The 25,765-nt window shown below is 45.3% G+C and overlaps 1 long non-coding RNA gene across 1 annotated transcript in view; it reads right to left on the bottom strand.

Moving 5' to 3' along the window:
• The window catches only part of LOC131274411 (uncharacterized), a 38,347-nt gene extending 14,265 nt beyond the window's left edge, over window positions 1-24,082 (bottom strand). The window contains exon 1 of the long non-coding RNA XR_009181682.2: window positions 23,932-24,082. This is a non-coding gene — a long non-coding RNA (uncharacterized lncRNA). The remainder of the gene's footprint in view (window positions 1-23,931) is intronic.
• Between the last annotated feature and the right edge of the window lie 1,683 nt (window positions 24,083-25,765).

Raw genomic sequence — 25,765 nt, 5'->3', positions numbered from 1 at the left:
AGGAATGCAGTTAAGGGAATTGCAGAACAATTAGATGCTACTAGCAGAATAGCATGGGAAAATAGAATGGCCTTAGCTATGATGCTAGCTGAGAAAGGGGGATTCTGTGTTATGATTGGAGGTAGTTGCTATACATTCATCCCCAATAACACTGCCCCTGATGGAACTATCACTAAAGCTTTACGAGGCCTAACAACCCTATCTGAGGAATTAGCAGAGAATTCTGGCTTTAGTAATTCACTCACAGGATGGCTTGAAAATTGGTCTGGAAAATGGAAAGGGGTTGCACTGCCCATCTTAACTTCCCTCATTATCTCAGCTGGGGTGCTTACCACAGTCGGATGCTGCATCATTCCATGTGCCCAAGGGCTAGTTCAAAGACTCACTGAAACTGCCCTAACCAAACAAATGCCCATACAGTGTAGGCAAAACAATCTATACCCCCTTAAAGGAGGAGATTCTTATGATGAAGAGTGTGATATAGTGCTTAGAAAACTTGAAGAATGGAATTGTGAAAACTAAAAAGAATTTAAAAGAAGGAGGGGGCAATTGTAAGAAATGAAGATTAGTTTAGTTTTCACATAAAGGAAGAAAATATTGATTAATGTAACCTGGCAGCCTACTGCCTCAGTCTCCCACTTCCAGGTTAAACAAAGGAAACCAGCTTAAACCACTCCTATAGGCAGTAAAAAAGATGCCCAAGAAAGAGCTAAGTCAATACCAATTGAACACTAAATTCCATTCCTTATTTGACAAAGGGGAGCAGGTAAAAACTAAAATGGTTGGAACATGATGGGGGAAGCGGTTAATCACAAAATTTTGCGTGGGAAAGTTACATCATCTCAGATCGGCTGTAACTTCTGAAGTATCCAATCTTTGGAGAAACAGAGGAAGGATTTGAGTGCTAGGCTTAGGGGCATAAAATGTGTCATTTTTCTTTGTTCAGGGTGCCAGCCATGTTTTCTGGTTGTGCGACCCTTCTTGCAAGATTGAGAATAAATTCTTTTCTTCTTCACAATCGGGTGAGCCTTATTTTCTCCTAGAAGATTTCTTTCTAACTTTGAATCAAGTTGAGAAAAAAGAGGGGGCTTTAGGGGGTCAGGGGCTCAGGGACCCCGAGAAGAGGCTGAATAGGTATCGCTAAGTAGCCTACAGTGTGAGAGGCAGGAAAGCTAGGGGTAACTGCAGAGGCGTAGCCACATAGCTCCCAACGACCTTGCTTTGTAGGCTGCCCGGTGAGTGAAGCCTTCTCTAGGTGGGCCTTTCCTACTGGGGAAATGGGGGTTGCAGTAACTACTCCTGGGGTTCAGTGATGAGAGAAGAGCAAGAGCACTGCACCCTTTGGCACAAAGGGGTGCAGAGGACACAGTAGCTATTTTTAGCAGCTAAGAGTTCTATTAAGCAGCTCATTTCTGTCATGTTTGAAGCAGCTACATGCCAGCCACTTTACATTTATCACCATAAAAAAGAAAAATGATGCAAAACAATCACTGACCTCCGATGCCAGGCATTATTTTAAGATCTGAACATGCATTAATGCTTGAATCAACCCCATGAGAAGGTTCCTGACACGAAGCCATGAAGCCAGGAAGCTCAAGAGGGTACTTCTGACCTCAGACAAGGTCAGAACACAGAGTGCCAACTTTTAGCCAAGATGCAGGAGCCCCATAACAGTAACACAAAGAAAGAGCCTGCATTCCAGGTGGCTGTGAGGGTCCAAGTCAGTGCCAGTCAGGGTCCAGGGTCGGAGAAAACAGACTGATGGGTCATCTTTGGAAACACTACAAGGTCTTATGAAATTGTCACATAACTGTGGGGACACACATGTTCAAATTCCAGAGGGCAGGCTGCAGCCCAGGGCTCTGATGGAGGGCCCTGAGGAGTTCCCAGGAGATGCTGGCCGTCTGAGGGTGGGATGGGGATTCTCCCTGCTGAGACCACTTCCCCTTTCCAGTCCATCAGCGGACTGGTGCATTGTCACTCCTTGCTGCACATGAGCTCCTCAGCTGGCTGTAGCTGGAACCAGCCACCCATGCAGCCAACTCACTGAGGATGAAAGCCCATGCCCTGCCCTTGTGTTAGTTAGCCCAGTGTCTGCTTGGCCTTCCTCCCTGGCTGGGCTTCGTCTCCCAAGAGTGGCTCCTGGCCCACTCCCTGGCCCTGGGCTGGGGCACTGGGTGGCCTCCAACCCGTCCTCCATCACCCCATCAGTTTACTCTCCAGAAACAGCCCAGCTCTGGTGTCTCCCAGTTTGAAAATGCTTCCAAAAGAGGGAAGAGGCACCCTATCCAAGGGAGCACCCCACCCTTTACCAGCTCATGGGCAGGAAGTACCCTGGCTGGGGTCAGCTCTACTGCCTCTGTCCTGCCTCCACCTCCTAGGAGCTGAGGGACATCATACAATGACCCTCCCTGTGCCTCGGTCTCCTCACCTCTAAAAGGTGAATGGCGGCAAATGGGACATGCCTCGTTGGGCTGTTGAAAGTTAAATTCAGTAATGCCTGCACAGTGCCACGTTGGGTCCTGGTGGAGGCTCACAGATTGTCAGCATCTTAAGGAAAACTAAGAACCTAGGGCAGTGTTTGTCAGTCTGTCTGCTAGGACACATCTGGGCAATGTCTGGAGACAGTGCAGGTTGTCACAGTTGGTTGTGCCGCTGGGATCAGGGGGTTGAAGCTGGGAGTGCTATAAAACATTCTACACACAGCAGAGAATGATCTGGTGTCAGCAGCACCATGGATGAGAAACAAACCCTGGATGCACCAGTGGATGAACGCCGTGTGATGGCTAAGCACGCGGGTTCCAGTGTCAGACTGACCTGGGTTAGACTCTCGGTTCTGCTCCTTACTAACTGGGTCCTATGGACAAGCTGTTTAAACAATGTGCCTCCTTGTCCTCAGCCATTCAATGGAGAAAATACTAATCTCATGGCTGCTTGTGAGAAGTAAAGGAAAACCTATAAGCCCTCATCCACTTATTGTTGAAAATTAATTTCACATGAGCTGCAATAGCTGCTTCCATTGGTAATCTCTTTTCCTCTCACGTTTGAGCTTCTGGATAGATTCTCAAAAATTGTGGATACCAGTTGTTTTCCATGAAGCTACACAAGGGCCACAGCCCAGCAGCATGTTACATTTAATGTTTCTGCCAGCTCTTTTTAAATCCCCTCCCCTTGTGGCTTGCTTGCTGTCTGCTCTCTGCATCCATTCACTGTGCAGTTTTCTGTGTGTCTGTATTTATTTTTATTTATTTCCACTCCCTCTTGCAGCTTGCTTTTTTTTTCTTTTTTCTTTGCTTTCTGCATCCATTCCCTGTGTGCTCTCCTTTATTTGTTTTACTTGCCCCCTTTTTTTATTGAATCACCTTGCTAAGTCGGCTCTCCATGGCACTTGGGCTGGGCGGCACTTTGCAGCGCTTGCAGACCAGGTGGCACTCCACGTCACTTGTGAGTCAGGCGGCACTCTACAGCTTGCAGGTGAGCCTGCCTTCACCAGGAGGCCCTGGGATGTGAACCCAGGACCTCCCATGTGGTAGACAGGAGCCCAACTGATTGAGCCACAGCCGCTTCCCCTGCCAGCATTCTTTTGTGCACAAATTCAATCAGCCAGTGATGACCTTGTAGTAGAGGCTTATTCTGAACTTCCCAATGGCCCTTCTTTAAAACTTGGGAGTTTAAACTGGCTCTGACTCATCATTTGCTGCCATTTCTTCTGTGAATAAATCTCTACAATCACCCTTCTGCTCACATTCTCAGCACTTTACACCCAATGTTGAGGCTACAATACATACTTGAAAGTTGCACCTGCAATCACTCACATGTGCTGTCTGTCAAAAGGGTTTATTTCTACCTGAAGCATGATTAACAGAATGGAGGTGGCGAAAGAGGGGACAAGCCCAGATCTCTTTAGGAACTAGAAAGAATTAATGAACTCATGACTGTTAGAGCCAAACAGATCTTCATACCTTATTGGAATCTCCTTCATACATTATTAGAATCTCCTTTTAAAGCACAATACCTGCATACAAATACAAATAAACTGGAGAGAAGGAAATTGAATAGCTGCTGTGTATGGCAGGAGATGCATAGAGAGATTGAGAGGTGATGAGATTTGTTTGTTTAGTTTTTGGTTTTTTAGTATTATTATTACTAGAAAACAAAAATGCACTGAACGATTGAAGAGATGAATACCACTGATTGTACAGTTTGGGTATTTAATCTTTATTAATATGTATCAATAAAATTGATGTTAAAAACAAAACACAATACCTTCAGATCCATCCAAGACCAACTGAGTCAGCCTCTGGAGGGGTGGCCAGGCACAGAACTATGGGAAAGGGCTGAGTTTAATTTTCACAAAGGGGCAGCTGGAGCAGCTCTGCCGATCAAGGAGGGACGCAAAGGGGATCCAGCAGCTTTTCACGCCAGGAATTTGAAAAGTGGCGCCAAAGCGAGATGGGAGCAAAGGTGAGTGCTGCGGGAGGGGCCAAAGCGAGAACGGCCAATGGTGAGAACTGAGGGCGGGGCCAAATTAAAAACACCCCAGGAGTGAAGCAGCCCCAAGCCCCAAGCGGCAGAGCCACCAAGTGTAGGGACCACGGAGCGATGGCTAGAGCAGGAGTGGGTAAGTTAGCTACACCTCTCAGGTAGGATGTAACCCCTGAAGTACCCAATTAATGGGGAAAGGGGAGGTGCCTGCGTGTTAGGTTTAGGGTATAAATGTCAGTGTTTCTTGCTCTTTCATGCGCCAACCATTTTATCCAGTTTGCGCACCCGTTCTTGCAAGATAGTTAACAAAATTCTTTTCTCCTCCACAATCAGGTGAGCTTTTGTTTCTTACACATGCAACTTTCTTTCTAACAGTATTATTTCTCTTTTTTTAAAGATTTTTTTTTTGCTCCCCTTCCCTGCCCCTCCCCCCTAGTTATCTGCTCTCTTTTTCCACTTGCTGTGTGTTCTTCTGTGTCCGCTTGTATTCTTGTCAGTGGCACCTGGAATCTGTGTCTCGTTTTGTGACCTCATCTTGCAGTGACTGCTCTCCGTGTGCGCAGCGCCATTACTGGGCATGCCGCAATTTTTTTGCACTGGGGGGCTCTCCTTATGGGGTGCACTCCTTGCACATGTGGCTCCCCTATGTGGAGGACACCCCTGTGTGGCAAGACACTGAGACTCACTCCAGAGAAGAGGAGTGCCTTGTCCAAAGCCCCAGTCAAACGAGGGTGATGATGCTAAGCACAGCAACCAACATGTGAGTGGTCATTGTGGTGCCCTAATTCTCACAACAACCCAAGCAGGCACTATTATCATTATCATTTTACATAGGGGAAACTGAGGTACAGAGCGTTTATACCTTGCCTGAAACCCAGACCTACTAAGGCCAGAGCAGGGTCTCCAAAGATCATTTCACAAAAGGGGAAACCGAGGCCAGGAGACGGTGAAAGTTACCAGCGCACCCTTCCCCATGGCTGGGGCAAAGGTTGAGCGCCCCGGAGGAAGGGGCGGGGCTCAAGCTTCCCTTACCCTCTCCAAATTTGCTCCCTCTCTTTCCAAGGGGCTCTATGATGTTGCATAGGGACTAGGAAGGAGTGTTACCATGGAGACCAGAAATGCTTTTGGAAAGCCCCCCCAGGGGTCGGTCCTGTGCCTCGCCATCCCGCCAGGCAGGGGGTCGCACTCCTCTCCCGCAGCGCCTGCTCAGAGCACACGCAGACCCCGCCTCCTAGGACGTTGACAGGGGCTTGCACAAGACCTGTGAACCCCACACCCTGAGGAGGTGTGGGGACGCCTCAACGCGCTCGTGCACACCTGCCGTGCCCTTTAAAGTAGGCGTGTGTCAGCTCAGCCAATCGGAAGCCTTCCTCCAGGCAGGCCCCGCCCCATCCTTCAGACTTCCGGTGTCTCTCAGTCTCCAAGGCAACCCCAGGGCTCAGAGCCTGGGCAGAGGGGCCCAGAGACTTCGGGCCTTTGTAGTCTTCAAAGAACAGAGAAAAGGAAGGCGCACTAATTTGTAAAGTGGAGAATAAGTAAAACATCAGCGGCTTTTAAGTGCTTGTAAAGGCTTTCGCCCACTGATGGTTGAATTCAGAGAGAAGGATGGGGCCGCAAAGCCGGCTGGGAGTTGTAGTTCAGCGCATGCGTTGGGACCGGGGTGATTCCGGAAGTGCCGAGCAGAAGCGACGGGGCAGCCGGTGTGAGAGGGGGATGTCCCCGGACCAGGCGTCTCCTTCCCACTCCCTGCCTGGCGGGGCCGCAGCGGTGGCTGACTCGTTCCCGGGTTTCAGGGCCGTTTGTAGCAAGCATGACTATCGCTAGGGGAGGTTTTCTATGGGCGTCTTGGTCACCATGGGAAGACCTTTCGCTGTCTCTCCCCCCCTTGCTGGGTGACGTCAAGCGACTGCCGCGGTGAGGCAATGTACGCATGCGCCTTGGATGGGAGGAGGCCGTGAGCGCGCATGCGCCTGAGTTTGGAGGCGGTGGTGGTGTTTTTTCCGTGGGAAGCACGCTTTCCAGGCGGTGGCGGGACTTGAGGGGTTCTTGCTTGACTTACTCGTCTGGTGCTGGTTGGGAAAGGCTTCGCTTAGTTCACCATAACCAACTAGCACTGTAGAAAACCCAGACAGCGGTGGAGGCAGCGTCCGCTCGCAGCCCTGCCTGTGTCCACGCTCTCTGAGTTCTTCTGACAATCCTTAACATCCCCCACACCTGACACCCCATCTAAACATTCCTCACTTCCCATAGTGAAGGTCTAGTTTCTCAAGCAGCAGGGCCCCTACTGCTGCCCTTTATCTTAACATTTGGTAGCTGGCGTCTCCTTGACTTCAGCCTGCTTGACCCCTTTTCCTGGGACAGCCACATCGGAGCAGAGAGGCAGGCTCCAAAGACCTTAATCCAAAGAAAGGGGCAGGGGTGTAAAGAGAGGGAGAGTGAGAGGGACACAGACAGATGAAGAAAGTTAGAGACAGAGAGTAGAGAGGAAAAAAGGACAGAGAGAGCTTGTGTGAGTCTGCAGACAGAGTTATGAAGGTGAGCCAAGGACAGGCCAATGACACTTAGCAATTTCACCCTCTACTTTTCTCATCAAACAGTTGCCTCCAAGAAAACATTCTTGCTTCTGCTCTTAACTCATCCGCGGGAGAGAAATAAGAGGTCAGTGTGTATTGAGCTTTCTAGTGGCTGGCATTTACTCCTGAGAGTGAGTTTGAGATTCAATTGTATCTGAAGACTTTGTCACATTCATTTCTCTTAAAGTTTTTCTCAGAAGGAATTCTCAGTTGTCAAATGAGGACTAAGCTCTGGCAGAAGGTTTTCCTGCATGCCTTGCATTGATAAGTTTTCTCTCTGGTGTTGGGTGATATGCTGAAGACTTTTACACACTTGCTGCATGTTGTATAAATGAGTGAAACACGGTCCCCTGTGCATTGTTTCCTTGTTCAAAGCAGCTTGGGACCATACAGTCATTTCAACAAGCATACAGTTTATTATAGAAACAGTGGGGAAGGGTGTTTGATGGGGAAATTCCTACAGATGATTATCAGCTACTTTCTGGGCTTATCTTCTCATAGTACAGGAGATGCTTTCCCACCCTGCCTTTGAGAAGGCAGGTGTTAGACTTCAAAGGACCCAAGTCATTACCTTCTAACTTAGCAGTCCAGGGGACAGAGCAGTTTGGAAATGAAAATATCTGGGAGATGGAGGACGTTCACAGATTGAGCTGAGACAGAGCAGGGTCACTAAAAGGAACAGCAAGGGTCATTTCTAAGAAAGAAGGAAGAAGAGAGAAATTTATTTATGCATTTATTCACAAATTCATTCATTCTCAAATTCATTGCCTCAACCCCCCCAGAGTCCTACATGACCTACCCTAAACCCACCTCCTCCCACTGTCCCCTCAGACCACTCTCCTCATTGATTATGCTCCACCTGCTTTGTGCTTCCAACTCTCCAACTGTTCCACCACCTGGAAGGCAATTCTCAAAGCTCACTGTGCTGTCTCCTCTTCATCTTACAGCACAAACATCTCCTTGTTGGAGGGGCACTCCTGACCCCTCCACATCCTCTCTGCCACGTCCTTTCTGTCGTACCACCCTGTTAGTCTCTCTGTAGCATACAAGCACATCCATGTTGTGGTGTGTATCAGTATCTCATTCATTTTTATAGCTGAGTAGTATTCCATTGAATGGACATGCCACATTTTGTACATTCATCAGTCGATGTACACAGCTCATTTATTTATATATTCTCTATGGCCATTTCCACTACAGTTGCAGAGTTGAGTAGTTGGACAGAGATAGTATGGTCCACAAAGCCAAAAATATTTACAATCTGGCTCTCTAGAGAGAAATTTTGCCAATACCTGGCCTAATGGGTCAGACAGATACCCTCATACCAAACATAAAATATGGTGCAACTTGTGCTTAAAAATATGGCCGAGGAGAGCATGAAATGCCATTCACTTCATTCAGCTGTCCTCCCTGTATAACAAGAGCTGTTTTTAGCTTCTCAACTAAAGCCGTGCCTGGCCGAGTCTTGATGACAGGGGTGCATCTAGGCTGATAAACGGCCCTGAAGGCTACTCAAGGCAGAGGGACCAACATGTGCAATGGCATAAAGGAGGGGGACAAGTGATGCTCTCAGGGGACTCACAGATAGTTTAAAATGGACAGAGAATGGAATGTGGGTGGGGATGGAGGGGGAAAGAGATGTTGAAAAGGGTGGATTCGATAGCTCTGACATTGAAGATGGAGATGACCACATGAGAAGAAGTTTGGGTGGTCTAGAAGAACCAAGAGTGACCCCAGCCCACAACCAGCAAGAAAATGGGGACTTTGGACCAACAGTTTAAGTGTTAGATGCTGCCAACAGAGTTAATGAGCTTGTAAGTGGATCCTTCCCCAAGCCTAGAGGTAAGAGGTAGTCTGGCTGACACCTTGACTTCAGCCTGGTGAGACCCGAAGCAAAGAACCCAGTCAAGCCCAACTAATTCCTGATCTACACAACTGAGATAATAAATGGTGCTATCTTGGGCTGTTAAAAAATAAATTAAAAGGTGGGAGAAGAAGGAAGGGTTGAGAACCTGAGAACCCTTGGATGCCACCCATGACAAGGGGTTGAAGTTGACTGGGGGAGTTGCTTTCATATCATGCTCTGTGGAACCCTGGGATCCTTCAGGGGTTTCACATATGCATAGTTTGATTCTTGTTTCAAAAATGAGACTATTTTTCAAAGCTGTCATAAAAATAGCACATGTGCTCAACTTTTTCAGGTTGGAGACCTACCCTGCTGTACTGTTTATTTGTGAAAACCTTGGAAGAACCACTGTTAACTGAAAAGCTTCCTGAGATTACAAGGCAAGCTGTTCTATAACTTACCAAATGCAAATACTTATCTGTATAGATTAAGATTTTCTCCATATAGGACAATCAAAAGAAAACACTGACAGAATTTGGGGAACAAAGGCTAACATAAAATGGCAAAGATCATCTGTATCCTCTGCTTGCAAATCTCATCGGTTGGCTTCCTAATAAGTAAATGTTATACAGATGAACTTATGCAAAGTATTTATGGTGATAAAAAGCTACTTCAAAATCTTTTCTATTTTGAGATTCCATGTAGAAAGTTGTTCTGGTTTTATTTTATTTTATTTTTTAAATTTGAACATCACTGTAGTTGGTGAAATCCCACTGAAGGGTTTCAAATGAGTGGATAGGGGGTCATATGATGGGGTCTGCCTTTTTAAAAGAGCACTCTGGCTGCTGAGTGGAGGATGAAATGCAGGCAGGGCAAGAGGGGGTGTAGGGAAGTCAGAGAGGAAGCTGATTATAGCCATCCAGGCAAGCAAAAACAGGTGAGAGAGCTCTCCTGTGAGTCCACTTCTCATCCTCTCCATCACCCAGACCTTAGCTAGTCGGAGTCACCATCAGCTCTCATAAGGACTGAGTAGCCTCCTGACTGCTCTCGCTGCTTTACTGCAAATCACAGGGCCATGTCCCTCTTCCATTAAAAGCCTTTCAGTGGCTTCCCATGGCTCTTGGGATTAAGTCCAAAATGCATGATGTGGTCTGCTTGTGTATATCACATCTTCTCCTGCCACAGCATTTCCACCCCCCTCCCTCTTCTCCAGCCACCATCCTTCTTTCAGGCACTTTGATGCTGCTTTCCACCCAGGGCCTTTGTGCATGTTGAACCCTTCACCTCAAGTCTCTTTTGCCCATTTTCTGTCTGTCTGACATCTCCTTGTTCTACACATCTTTGCTTTAATGTCGCTTTCCCAGGGAGGTTTCCTTGACATCCCACCAGTCCATGTTAGGGCTCTTCTCTTTTCTCTCTCTTAGAGCATCCTGTGCTTTTCCTCTGTAGCTCTAAGCATCAGCTGTAATCATATACTTATTTTTTCATTTCTGTCTCCCTTGACTGGAATGCAACCCTCATGAGGGCAGGAAACATGTCTTCCTTGCTCACTGCTGAATCCAGGATCCAGTATACAATAGTAGCTCCAAAAATTTTTGTTGAGTGGGTTCATCAATAAGTTACACATAGAATTACCATATGACCCAGCAGTACCACTCCTAGGTGTGTACCCCAAAGAATTGAAAACCTGTGTTCAAACAAAAACTTATACACATGCATATTCATAGCACCACTATTCGCAACAGGCAAAAGGTGGAAACAACCCAAATGTCTATCAGCATGTGTACAGATAATCAAAATGTGCTCTATTCATACAATGGAACATCATTTTCTCATAAAAAGGAACAAAATTCTGATTCATGCTATGACATAGATGAACCTTCAAAACATGCCATGTGAAGGAAGCCAGACAAAAGAGGGTCACATATTGTATGATTCCATTTGTATGAAATATTCAGATTAGAAAAATCCTTAGAGACAGAGAGTAGACAAGTGATTTCTAGGAACTGTGAGTGTGAGGGGAAGCAGAGATAACTGTTTTGGGGGTGGTGAAAATGGGCTGGAATTAGATAGGGATGGTGGTTGCACATTATGAATGTACTAAATGTCACTAATGGTAAGTTTTATATTAGGTGTCTTTTACCACAAAAAGAGATTTTTAAAAATTTATTGAGTGAATTAATTAATGAATGCCACCATCTTTCCATGACGCCAGAATTTGTAATTCTCTTCATTGGCCTTGTCAAGTAGTGACTTGAGGGTGGGAGTGATGATATTATAAATAAGTCTGTGGTCCAAATTAGAGTTTCTGAAACCACCTGAGATCCCTACCTCGACACTAGGCAGCTCTCCCCAATAAGGACAAAGCCCCTCCCCATCATAGGATACCTGACATCCAAGTCTGGGTTACAGTTGTGGCAGAAACACTTGAGAGGATGATGAAGGAGTGCACCGGGAACAGAGAAAGGAACAGTGAAGTGCAGCAGGCTGGTTTCCATCTCCACCTTTTCTCCTTATTTCTTTCCCCATTGTGAAATCCTCACATTCACATTGTGAACTCCTTACCACTCACTGCTCCCATGCTCTGCCCATCTTCTAACCCATGTCCAAGGTGTCTCTCTCATAGCATCCTGTGCTTTTCCTCTAAGCACCATCTGTAATCCTCTACTTACTCTGCAATTTCCCCTCCAAGTGTTGTCTTCATGTTGTTAACCTCTTTCATTACTTCATCAAATTTGTCGGTGATAAATGTTCTGAGATCTGTCATTGCTTGTGTGAAGTTCTGCTCCCCTTCCTGATTTTTGGTTTGTTGATTGGATTCAGCCATGTTTTCCTGATTACTGGTTTGGTTTGTAGATTTTTGTTGCTGTCTGGTCATCATATTATCTTGATGGGTTTAATCAGTTCCTTAGCTTCTTTGTCTAGTCTTGGAGATTAATTAGCTGTTGTTTTTGCATAAGTGTTATATCTTCTCTTTGTCACTTTGTTCTTCTTATTCTAATTTCTTGTTGCTGGTTAAGTTCACTTTAAAGGAAAGTATTAGTGCCGGGGAAAGGCAATTGTGTAAGCAAGGAAAAAGTGTAAAGTAGTATTGGTGATATATGTTAACAAAGCAAGAATGTGAGATCTGGGAGGATGGAGGTTAGATTCATGTAAATTGTGTAGAGTTATAGCAGTAGGTAGAGTACGTATTATGAGGTAGATGACTGAATATGGGAGAAATATGGTATGAGCTAAAAAGCTATTTTTTTCATGAGAGAGGGAAAGAGAAAAGAAAGGTAATAGTTTCAAGAGTGGATAACAGACAGATAACAAAACTAAGGTATTAGAAATTAAGAGTTAGATACTTTGTGGATCAAAGAAAGGGAGGTGGGAGCTGGAATATAGGAGAGACAGTAGATGATGGTGGATATCAAGATGTAGGGGAAAGGGGATAGTGTAGGTAGCCTAAATCAGTTCACACAGAAATGAGGCAGTGGAGGATGAGAAAACCCAGCAAATATGAGATGTTCCCTGCCACACCTATTGTATAATTGAGTTAAAATAAAATAAGTAGGAAATGAGGGACAAGAGGGAGAGAGAAAACAGAAAAAGAAAAGAAAAAAAACAAAAAAAGAAGAAAGAAGAGAAGAAATGAAGAAAGAAAAAGGGGGTGGGCAAAGGGTGGGGAGCAGGTAGGGGAAAGAAAAAAACAGATATACATGGACCACAATTGCAACACCAACTACAGCAACAACAAGGAAAAAAACCCTAAATAACTGAATAAAAAAAAAGACTTTGGGGGATACACTGGGAGAAAAGACTAGGGGATATTGCAATATTAGCAATCAGGACATTAAAAAAAGTAAAAAAAAAAAGATAAAATGAAAATAAAAACAAAAGAAAATGAAATGATAAAGAAAAAATGCAAACGTTGTAGGCTAGGGCATTCAAGTACCTCAGCTGGACCTCAGGGCGTGATGGATTCAGGGATGGAAAGTCTGAGCTATTGAAGGCTCAAGAGGTGTGAGACTCTGGGGTGTGGGCCACCAGAGTTTAGGGGATTCAGACCAGGCAACCTCAAATCTGGTCAACAGGAAGCCTAGGAGCCCTGCAATCTAACACAGCCCTCAGGGATCCCCGCAGCTGGGTGCCAGCCCTACGGAGGAAGTCAGATCCGCAAACTCTATATTATGTCTGAACCCTGCAATTCACTTACTCAATAGGGTTAATTTATGTGGGTATATCGTCAATTCAGCTTTTGGACAGCTCCCCCCCTGTGTTCCCACAAAATGGCCACATGAGGGTGCCTCTACACCGCAGCCAATTTAATGACACAGACCCGAAGCCCGGCCCGTGGGTCAGGTTTCAGTTGGAAACACCGAAAACAGATTCCAAAACCGGAATTCCCAGGCTTCGCAAAATATTCCCCACTTGGCTTCCAGATGTGTCCCCCTCCCTCGCCGCACCCTGTAACAATCTCCCAATTACATCCCTTTTTTGCCAACAATCTAATTCCGTTGCAGATCGGCAGCCGGGCTTATGGGGGCGGGGCTCCAGGCGGAAGCACTTTTATTTGTGTCCGCAATCAAAAATTCCCCCGCTTCACAACAAAACACCGTCTGTCTCCCCAAATCGATCCGCAAAGGCATCCCATCCCATCAACCCCCCAACAGCTCACCCAGGACTCACAAACTCCCCAGCACCGCAGAGCCACCAAAAAGCGGAGCTGCCCCACCGTTACTGTGGCTCCACCCACCCCCAAAGAGGGAGCAACCCGTGTGCAGGTCTCACCTCCAGGAAATAGATCCCAAATTATATCTTACAGACCAATCCTGTCCGTTACCTTTCCATCAAATCAATGTCCAGACACTTCCTGCCCTGCAAAAATCCTGAAAAAGCCCATCCTCGGAGAACCCCCAGCGGCGCCCAGCCACCTCTTCCCAGGAGAGACCACAAGGCAAGTTCACTCAGCCACCATCTTGCTTCCTCCCCCGTCTGTTCTTGATTTTTTAAACTCATTGCTGGATTGGATTTGCTAACAGTTTGTCTAGGATTTTCACATCTATGCTGTGGAACAGAATGACCTGAAATGTTCATTTTTTGTACCGTCTTTGTCAGATTATTGTGTCATGTTTATGTGGCCTTTAATAATGAGCTGAAAAATGTTGAATTATTTTTAGCGTCTGGAAGATTTTGTGTAAGGTCATTGTGATTTCTTTCTTAAAGTTTGGAAGAATACTGTATTAGAGTCATCTGATCTTGGAAGGTTTTTTGTATATGTGTTGGAAAGTTAATTACAGATTAAATCTCTTTAATAGATATAGGACTGTATTGCTTTTCCATCTCTTTTTTTGATTCACTTCTGGTAATTTATATTTTCCTAGAATTTTGTCCATTTCATCTAAATTTTCAATTTTATTGGCATGGCTTTTTTCAAACTGACCATCTTTTTAATACCTGCCGGATCTATCATGATATTCCCCTTTATCCTTCCTGATATTGGCGATTTGTGTCTTTGCTATTTTTTTTTTCTTATCAGTCATGCTAGGAGCCTAAAGTTTTATTAGCCACTTTATTTTTTTTTAAGATTTATTTATTTCTCTCCACCCACACACACACACCCCGGTTGTCTGTTCTCTGTGTCTATTTGTTGCATCTTGTTTCTTTGTCATCTTCTGTTGTTGTTAGCAGCATGAGAATCTGTGTTTCTTTTTGTTGCATAATTTTTGTTGTGTCAACTCTCCATGTGTGCGGCACCATTCCTGGGCAGGCTGCACTTTCTTTCATGCTGGGTGGCTCTCCTTACAGGGCACACTCCTTGTGCGTGTGGCTCCCCTATGCGGGGGACACCCCTGCATGGCACGGCACACCTTGCATGCATCAGCATTGCACATGGGCCAGCTCCACATGGATCAAGGAGGCCCAGGTTTTGAACTGCAGACCTCCCATGTGGTAGACAGATGCCCTAACCACTGGGCCAAGTCCGCCGCCCAGTTAGCCACTTTAAAGAATCAGCTGTTAGTTTTGTTGGCCTCTGTTGTACATTTTGTTTCTATTTCATTTCCTTCCATCTACTTAGTTTTATTTTGGTTTTCTTTTTCAAAATTCTTTAGATGGCTACTCAAATCATTGATTTTCAGCCTTTCTAACTTCTTTGCTTTTAATATAAACATTTAAGATTTCAAATTTCCTTCCAAGCAGAGCTTTGGCTGCATGCTACAAGATTTGAAATATGATAGTCTCACTATCATTCAGTTCAAAATTTTTCCTAAGCCTTTTGCAGTTTCTACTTTTACTTTCAGAAGTTTATTAATTTATAGATTTTTGTTGATTGTATTAACTTTTTGTGAGTCATATCTAGCCTAATTCCAGTGTATTCAAAGAATATATTTTAAATGATTTCAATATGAAATTAATTGGGGCTTGCTTTATGGCCCCAGCATATAGCCAGTTTTGGTAATATTCCATGTTACACTGAAAAAGCTGCATTCCTCCAATGCTGGGTGTTTATATACCCAACATATACATACATGCACACACACCCACATATATATATAAACTAAGTCACATTTGTTACTTGTGTTTAAATATTCTATATTCTTAAATATCTACTTGTTCTATCATCTTGAAAGCAGTAAACATTTAGGTGGTGTTTGTTTTCATCCAGGCTAACAATCTGAGTCTTTATTGGGAATAATAAATTCAATTAAAGTCAGTGATGGGGGCAAGATGGCGTCTGAGTGAGTGCACCTCATGATCTCTCCTGCAAAGAAGTGGCTGAGTAGGGTTGGAGTCCTGCTGGGCCAGGTTGTTTCAGGTGTTTGCAGGGCAGGAGGTGTCTAGATGTCGATTTGGTGGGACGGTGACAGAGGAGATTCCTGCAAGAGGTGGAATTTTGGGTTTCTGACATGGAGGTCAGATGTTGTAGGTGTTACCCCTCCCCCTAGGGCTGGCACTCTGGCCATAGTGATCCCTGAAATCTTTCTTGTGCTGCAGTGCTCCCAAACCCTGGGTGGGCTGTTTCAGAGGCTTGCAGGGCAGGAGCTGTCTGGATGTTGATTTGGTGAGACAGTGACAGGAGAGATTCTTGTGAGAGGTGGAATTTTGGGTTTCTGAAATGGAGGTCAGAAATTGTGGGCGGGACTCCTCCTCCTAGGGCTGGCAGCCCGGCCACTGCCAATCCCTGAATGCTTTGTTGTGCTGTGGTGTTCCCAGGCCCAATGTTAACCAGATGCATGGTTCCCAGGTCTGTGTCTCCTAAACCATGGTGGCCCATGTTCCAGAGATTCACACACCCTGAGTCTGCAATATCATGGACTTCCCATCCCCAAATCCACTGCACACTGAGACCCATCTGAGGACTTTGATTACCCTAGCCCTCGGCATTTGGTGTTGCTTCTCTCTCTCTCTCTCTCTCTCCCTCCCTCTCTCCCTCCCTCCCTCCCTCCCTCCCTCCCTCCCTCTCTCTCACTCCTTGAACTTGAAAGAGTGTACCAGCTGACTTGGGGAGAGTCTGGAAAGAAAGGAGAGGTGAATCTGCTGAGAAAGTCTAATTTACCTAAACATCCTGGGATCGGAAACTTGGTCTGGGACAAGGTGGAGCCAGAAAATCAAATAGACTTCTAGCACACCTAAGGGGGAGGGACTGTAGGAGGTGCTATCCAAGCTTCCAATAAATATTTGGGATTTCTGGTGAGGTGTAGGTGCTCTCACACTGGAAATAAAGAGTCATAGTTTTCTTTGTTGAGTTGGTTCAACAAGGACCTACTTGAATCTCCTACAGGACCTCTCAGGCAGCTTTCCTTCTGCCCTGGGAGAGACAGAAGTGAGGAAAGGAGAAAAGGGTAAGGCCAGATCCCTAAGTGTATTATTTAACTGCAAAGAGGATTCCTAGTTTGAAACGTTGGTGTTTTTTGTTTGTTTGTTTGTTTTTTTGTTTTTTGTCATGGTTAATATTGCATGGTCTCCTGATCTTTTCTCCTGTTTTATCCCCCAAGGTCCTTTTTCATTTATTTAATTTTTTTTCTTTTTCTTTTTCTTGTTTCCCCTCCTTTTCTTTTCTCTTTTATTCTTTTCTCTCTATTCCTTCTTTTCTTATTTTATTTTCTTTACATAATAGGTAATACAAGGAGCAATTCACACTTGCTGTGTTTCCTTATCCTCCATTTCCTCTTTTCTGTGTGTATTGATTTTGGCCACCTACACTATCCCTTTTCCCCCACATCTTTCTATCCTCCATCATCTGCTCTTTCTCTTATATTCTACCGCCCTTTCTTTGCCCCCCAGTTGTCTGACTTTTAATTTCTAATACCTTTGTTCTGTTTTCTGTCTTTTATCCACTCTTCATATTATTGTCTTTCTTTTCTCTTTTGCTTTCTCATGAAAACACTGGCCTTTTAATTCATATTATATTCCTCCCCATATTCAGATGACTATTTCTTTATAGGTACTCTACTTACTACTATAACTCTACACAATTTACATGAGTCTAATATCCATTCTCCTAGATCTCACATTGTTGCTCTTTTAACATTTATTATCTATACTAATTTATACATTTTCTTTTCTTACTCATCTTGCTTTCCCTGGCCCTAATATTTTCCTTCAAAGTGAAGTTAGCCAGCAACAAGAAAATAGAGGACAATGAGAGTTCTGAAAGCTGCAAGAAAAAAGGAATATTTTACATACAATTAGATTGAGAAGTCATTAATTTCTCAACCAGAACTCAATGGAGGCAAGATGGCAGAAAGCTGATATACTAAAAGTTCTGAAGGAAAACAAATGACAGACAGGAATTTATATAGTTAGCTGCTCTTTCAAAAATGACCCAAGTATGATCCTTGGGACCTCCTGGTAAAGGCATGCCCACATGGTGAGCCAGGCCCATGCAGTGAGCCAGGTCCATGTGGCAAGCCAGTGACCATGCAGTGACCCAAATGGTGTGTCAGTGCCTGTGTGGCAACCTATGCACTGAGCCAGTGCACAGTAAGCCAGTGCCTGCACAGTAAGCCAGTGCCTGCACAGTGAGCCAGTGCCCATGTGGTGACCAAGTGCCCACATAGTGAGCCATGCTGCAAGATAATGATGCAACAAAAAAAGAGAGATGAAGGGGAGTCAAGGCAAGAAAACAACAGAAACAAGGAACTGAGGTGGTGCAAGTGACAGAGAACATTTCTCCACATCAGAGGTCTCCAGGATCAAATCCCAGTGCACCCTAGAGGAGAAAATGAGAAGCAAAAACAAACAAAAAAGAAGAAATAGACACAGAAGATCACACAGCAAATGGACACAGGCAGCAAAAAGAGCAGGGTGGAGGGGAGACAGGGTAGAAAAATATGAGGGAGAAATTAAGAAATTCTCTGTTAAACAAAAGCTGAGGGAATTCATCACTACTAGACCTGCCTCACAAGAAATGGTAATGTGAGTTTTTCAGACTGAAATGAAAATACACTAAGTAGTACTTCAAAACACCGTAAAGAAACAATGATCTGCAGTACAGGTAACCATTTGGATAATTGTAAATGCCAGCATTATTGTATTGTACTGTTTGGTATGTAACTCCACATCTTGCTTCCTACAAGTGCCTAAATGCAAATGTAAAAAAGGTAGTGATAAATAAAGCCTTTGGTACATTCAATGCACAAATATATAAATGATAACAAGTAAAAAATGATGGGGGTTCAGAGGCTTATAGTATACAGGCAAGCTATTGAAGTAGTATGGATGACTACAGGAGCTACTGATTCTGTAGTTTAGAACAAGGTTGTCTAGTATGATCACTTTGACAAACTTCATTTTATATCTGTGCCTAAAGCACAGGAGTTCAGGGGAATGGTCAATACTATTGTTGCCATTACAGATAGGCTCTCCTTGGCCTTGGAATTGAGGATTGACTCAGAGAAGAGTTGAATGGGGAGGTGGGTGATGTAGAGGTATGGGCGTTTCTGATTTCTTTTAAACTGCTTTTTTTTAGAAAATAATTTCAAACTTTCAGGACAATTGCAAAAACAATACAAAACCCTTACTGTGAAAGCCAACATTCAACCCCTATCAGCTCCCCCAATTTTAAAATTTGCCACATTGGTTATATCATCTATCTATCATCTATCTATCTATCTATCTATCTATCTATCTATCTATCTATCTATCTATCTATCATCTATCTATCTATCTATCATCTATCTACCTATCATCTATCTTAACATCTATTTTCTAAACATTGGTGGAGTTAATGAATAATGGGTGTAGGGTTTCTGTTTGGAGTGATGGAAAGTTCTGGTAATTGATGGTGGTGAGGGTAGCACAATACTGTGAATGTGATTTAATCCCATGAATGTTGTCCTTGGGATTGTTTGAGATGGGAAAGTTAATGCTGTACTATGTTAAATGTGATTTATAAAAAAAAAACAGCAAAGGCAACTAAAGAGATAATGACAATTAAATGTAATACGTGATACTGGACTGGATCTAATATTGTAGGGGAAAGGGCTCAAAAGGACATATGAAAATCTTGAAATTTAGCCTGTAAGGCCTTTCTGATTTTTAACACATATATTTTCTAGCCATTGTGAATGATCTCAGCTGGGAAACTCCCCTGAGGATGATCAGACTGATGATCTCCAACATCCAACTGGTTCCTACAAAAGGAAGGAAAAAAGAGTGCCACCTACTTCAAACTGACTTTTGCCTTTGCAGCTATATCATAAAGCCATTATTTTGTTTACTGGTGATGTGTAATGACCACCAATCCAGTGGCTACTTATATTCACTGTCTTACCAGTTTCATTAGTGACATTCAATGAACTCTTCTCTCTAGAACCATGCTGTTCTTTTGACTTCCATATGGCAACACTCACCTGGTTTGTCCTCCTTCTCTAGCTATTACTGCTCAACTGCTGGCTCCCTACTGTTCAAAGAAGCTCCTAGCTAATTTCTCCTACTCCTTCATATGGTACAGCTCTCTTAGTTAATAGGTGGCAAAGTAGAGGGAGAATCATCAAGGCAGAAAGTTGCTATATCTTCAAATTTCCATCAGAATGAAATCTACCATCTTCCAGGCTGGTGTTCCTTATTGAAGCACTGCCTATAGAGAGAACAGGGAAGGAAAGTGGTATCACAGACTCTCCGTGAATTAAATGCTATTTCTGACTTTACAAGAGCCAAGTATTCTTTTTCTTTCCTATGCTATCGAAGCTAGGGTTGACCATGTGACTTGATCCCTGGAAATGATCTGTAAGAGAAAGTGTCCTTGGAGGCTTCAGAAAGGAAAAACAGATCCTGCTCTCATTTTTAAAAAGTCAACCAGAGAGAGGTCCATGCCCTGTCACACATGGCCACCTGTTTCCTGACTTTGAATGAGCTGTGAAGGGACTTATTGTGCACAAGTGCTGCAGCCATTAGCAGCCATCTTGAGGAAGCTGTACAGGCAGAGGTGCCTACAAATCTATTGCACTGCATCATGGAACTTCTGGAGCCCATCTCTGGGTATTTCATTCTTTGTTTATGATATAATTAGCCCAGTGTTTTCTACCAGAGCTGTCTACACCTGTACTGAAATACTTGGTTCAGTTACACTAGTCCTAATCAGGCAGCAGAACAAAATATGCCTGGCCCATAATTTTCTTAAGCAAATACACCACACATCCCCTTGGTGCACAGTGCAAGTGTGCTGTCATGGTGGTCACTGCTGTGGCTGCCAGCTTAAACCCACTCACATCTCCCCATTGCTCAAATGGCTTCTGGGACATCTAAGCCATTGTGTCGCTTGCTCCTCCTGCCAGCCTCTCCAGTTATGCTTCTCTCTGGTCTCTCAGCCTCAAGGCCCACATCAATGTTGACCCCACTTTCCTTGTCTGCTACCTCAGAAATGTACATGAGCTTCCCTTACCCTCAATCCCTAATCAGGTGATTCCAGAAGACATTTGGCCATGTTTGGAGTCATTTAGGTTATCGTGACTGGGGATGAGGGTGGGCAGAGTTGGGGGATGTTGCAAACACTCCACCGTGTATAGGGCAGCTGCACAAAACTAAGGAAAATCATGCCTGAATGCCAATACTGCCGAGGTTGAGAAACCCTGCCTTACCCCATCCAGTGAGCAAATCACTTTGAACCTATGGTCAAAATATTGCCATCTTCTCTCTCACAGGCCAAGTTCTAATCACAGTCAGTGCTTTCCCTACCTGCTTAGATATTATATCTACCTGCTTAGATACTCCCCCCCCCCCCCATTGTCTGCTCTCTGGGTCCATTTACTGGGTGCTCTTCTGTGTCTTCTTGAATTCTCATTACGTATCTCCAGGAACCAATCCTGGGACCTTCTGAAGTGGGAGAGAAGTGATTGCACTCTTGTGCCCCCTCAGCTCCCTGTTCTGCTATGTCTTCTTATTTTCTCTCCTCTGTGTCTCTTGTTGCATCATCTTGCTGAGCCAGTTCTCAGCGTCAGCCGGTACTCCTGTATGGGATGGCTTTCCTGTGGGTGCCATTCCCACCCAGGGGGACACTCCTGCATGGGGCTGCATTCCCACGTGGGCTGACACTCTGCGTGGGCTGGCACTCCACATAGTCCAGCATGGCCTCAGCAGGAGGTCCTAGGCATTGATCCATGGACCTCCCTATGGTAGATGGGATCCCAACTGGTTGAGCCACATCTGTTTCCTGAGGGATTTTACACTGAGTGAGTTCACATTCACTCTGGACTCCTGAGGACAGATGCTTCTTTCTGTATAGAACTTGCTCTCACCCTGGCCCCTCTAACTGTGCCCCACATAATCACCAGAATCTTCATCAGTGGTCTGTCCTCTAAGGACCTCTGCATCTCTGCAGTGCCCACTTTCTGCCTCCCTTGGAATTGTAACTGATCACCCTCCTGCCTGTCTGACCACTGGCTTTAGTGGGACCCCACTCACGCCACCAACACAGAGCCTCCAGGCGTGTGATCAGTGACATTGTTTCACAGCCTTCAGCCTTTTCTGACTTTGAATGAGCACGTGCAGTGGCTTCTCTATTCCTAACTACAGACTCATCCCTCAGAAGTCTCAGGTTTTCAATACTGTGTACAATGTTGGGGAAAGGAACTCCTCAAGCCACACATAGTCAGTATCCATCCAGAAAAACAGCCCGCCACACTGGTCTGGGGGCTCCAGGGGCAGCAGTCTTTGAGGCGGTTGGCTCTGTGTCCTTGGGCCAAGGGAGACAAACTTTTATAAGAACCAGATCTGGGCACAAAGGGCAGAGAGATTGTGGGAGAAAAGTCCACAGGTGAGGGTGCTTTCTGGGTCATTGCTATAAAAATGGGGAGGGGACAGGGAATGGCTCTCTAGCCAACAACAGCTTACTCAGATAACTTTCAGAGATTACGTGGACTTAATTGTATGGGATGGGGAAACCCTATGAAGTCAATAAGCAAGCAGAATTTCAAAGAAATGCAGATGTACTTTTGAAATGAAGGGGATTTAGAAATTATTGAGATCAACTTGATTCTTTTACTCCTTGTCCTTTAACCACCCCCAGTCTCTGGTTACTTTTACCAAGGCCACACAATTTATAATTCATTGAATTGTGAAACAGTCCCACCCAATCTTACAATAAAAGCTCATGTCAAACTGTGACTCTACTAATAAAATTAGTTTAGATTTGCATATTTGATCTGAAAAAACTGTGTAAGCCATATTAACCCATGACCTCAACAGCATAATGTTCACATATTGATGAATTGGTAATATGTTAAACAACCTTTTAATGTGAATTTCACTTACTTGCACAATTTCTCCCCTTCCAAAAAGGGGTTCCTGAATGCTGAAGTTCAAGTGGGTCAACCAAGTTCATACAAGGCCAAATGACACTGCCAGGCTGGGAGTGCACAGTTTTATGCAATCGCTTTACATCAAAGGTCTTTAACCTTGACTTGCTTAATAATTAACTCCAGAAATTTGTAAGCCATCCAGCCATTTTAAATTCATTTTATATTGATTTTTAATGCTGACCCCTTTGAATTTTTCAGCCTTACCTTAGTTATTTTACATGAAATTTTTAATCATTTTTATAAGAAACAAGTTCATTTGTAAAAATGATAAATCAAAATGAAGGAAAATATTACTGTCAATCCCTTTTCTCAGAGATAAGATGTTATTTTTTGATACATAGTTTTCAGGTACTTTCTGCTTACAAAGGAGGTTACCAGTGAGGTAAGTTTTGGAAAACTGCCTTTCACTTATCGTTTCCTGGAAAGCCTGTCAATTCAAGTCCTTGAACCCGCTTGCTCTCCTGCCCGTGCCCTCAGCGGCCCGTCCCGCGTGGCCTGTTCCCGCGTGGCCAGGTCCTCGACCTCTCCTCGAAGTGGGAGCTGCCCAGGGCCACACGCTCTCGGTGCAGGAGCCTGCTCGTGCAGAAGGTGGAAAAGAACAAAGGCCACCGCGTGGACCAGAGGAGGCCACCGAGGCAGGGCCCCGAGGGAGCGGAGTCTCGGGGTAAGCGCGGGCCCAGCACCTCCGGCCTCTGTCCCAGCTCTGGTACCGCGGGGTATCTCGTCTTCCTGCAGCAGCGGCACGTGGAGCTGCGTTGTCGGGAAGCTTCCTTCCGAGGAGGGCTGGGAGGACGTGGAACCCACCTGCACCAACCTGCCAGCGCGGCGCAGTGCAGCCCGACCAGGGATCCCGCGGGGAAGCTCCTCCACTTCTATTCAGGGTCTCCTCTCCCCACGGGCAGCGCAGACCCCACAACGCGGGTTCCTGGGGGCGGCCGTGGTCTGCATGGCTCTGACACCCCCCAAACAGCCACAGACCGTTTCCCAGGAAAGGCCCCGGTTTCTAGGATTCCTTCCAGGGGCAAAGAGCGTGGACCAGCTGAGACAGAGGCCGGTTTACGTGAACATTTACCCCGAGTTCGACTCGGCGATGGGACAATCAACGAGCGGGGTCAGCGGGACCCCAGGCCCTGCCCGCAGGGTCTGCGCAGAGCTGCCTTTTAGGACTGAGCGTGTCAATTTCTCCCTGACGCTTACACCCGCGTCCTACCCCAGACGGTCCTCCGTGGAGCCGTTCACTTACTCGGCAGTCGATGAAGATTTCTGAACCCCAGCTACGCTTTCTGTTCAATGTTTCCTTGGGCACCAAACTCAGGTCCAAACTCCAGAAACGATCCACAGTGCGTGTCTCGGCACTGGTGCTTGGCCAGCAAGCAGCTTGTCGGGACTAGACCTTGCTTTTATCCTGAGTATAATAACAATAAAATCAAGGTATCCTTATCTAAAGCCTCCCCGCCTAAATCCCTGCCTCCTCCCCCCTTGACCCTGGCCCTTTGCTGTGTCCGACGTCCTGAGCCCAGATCGGGACAAGCTCCGGCGCCAGCAGATGCTCGGAGCATCACGTGACCACCAGCTGTACTCGTACCCCCAAGGACAACTCAGGGGCCCTGAGGCCGCGGCAGGAGGTTGGAGCAACCCCAGGCCCCAGCCGCCATCCTCCTCTGGCCTGGGGGAAACACACAGAAACACAGACTCTCAGAAAGCAGGGCTATGTATGACCAGACGAAGGGATTGAAAAGATCAGTCGCTACAGTGATGGGACATAGGTTTTTCAATTATTTACTGTGATCACTTCCATTTTCCAATTATCTTCATCAATAAAATGTTACTGTTTTATGTCCAAAGGCAAAACAATGTTCTCTGAAGGCTAAAGAAAGGGGAAGCTACACGTATTCACTTACCGCAATTGCTATTTTGTTTTCTTTTTTTAATACTTTTTAAATCATTTTTTTAATATTACATTTAAAAACTATGAGGTCCCAATATACCCCCCACCCCCCTCACCCTAATACTCCCCCCCACAGCAACACTCTCTCCCATCATCATGACACATCCATTGCATTTGGTGAATACATCTCTGGGCATCACTGCACCTCATGGTAATGGTCCACACCATAGCCCACACTCTCCCACCTTCCATCCAATGGGCCGTGGGGGGATCTACAATGTCCCGTAATTGTCCGTGAAGCACCACCCAGGACAACTCCAAGTCCCGAAAACGCCTCCACATCTCATCTCTTCCTCCCATTTTCCGCACCCAGCAGCCACCATGGTCACTTTTCCCACACCAATGCCACATTTTCTCTGTGGACATTGGATTGGTTGTGTCCTTTGCACTTCTATGTCAAGAGGGGGCTTAGATTGTGAGCTGATAAGCCTAAAATAAGAACAAGGCCTAGAGCAGCATTGTGCCTGGGAATTTCCTCCTGTCAGCCTTCATGTTACTCAAATGTGGCCAGTCTCAAAGCCAAACTCAGCATGTAAATGCAATGCCTTCCCCCCAGTGTGGGACATGACACCCGGGGATGAGCCTCCCTGGCACCGAGGGACCACTATCAACTACCAACTGATGATGCAACTGGAAAATGACCTTATATGGAAGGTTCAATGCAGATCAGCAGAATATCCCTGTCTACATAAAATAACATGACTTTAAAATGCTGTTTGACCTAATGTAAGGGGGAAATGGAAAGGAGAAATGAGTTTATATGGCTACGAGTCTCTAAAAAAGAGTCTGCAGGATGTCAGAAGGATTGCCCTTATGCACAACTGAGCAGAGTCTGAGAGACAGATAAAGCAGATACAACCCCCAGGTATTGGTTCCTTTGAGGGCTAAAGAGACCCATGGGAGTTATGGTCATGGCCGATGGGGTTAACTACCAGGTCAGATGGCCCCTCTTTGGAACTGGTGTTTATGTGTGATGAATCTGGACTCAGATGGGATCTCTCTTCATAAGACTTTCATGCTAATGTGCTGGAGGTGCAGTTAGTGTTGGGGTTTAAGATATATTTAGGGGATTTGAATCTCTGGACTGACAATGTGATAGCCAGGTCCTGAGCCTCAACAGACTCCAGCA

This window comes from Dasypus novemcinctus, chromosome 18, assembly GCF_030445035.2.
Source record: "Dasypus novemcinctus isolate mDasNov1 chromosome 18, mDasNov1.1.hap2, whole genome shotgun sequence".
NCBI lineage: Eukaryota > Metazoa > Chordata > Mammalia > Cingulata > Dasypodidae > Dasypus > Dasypus novemcinctus.
Note: the sequence above shows the minus strand (reverse complement) of the source record. Positions and strands in the feature narration are given on the sequence as shown.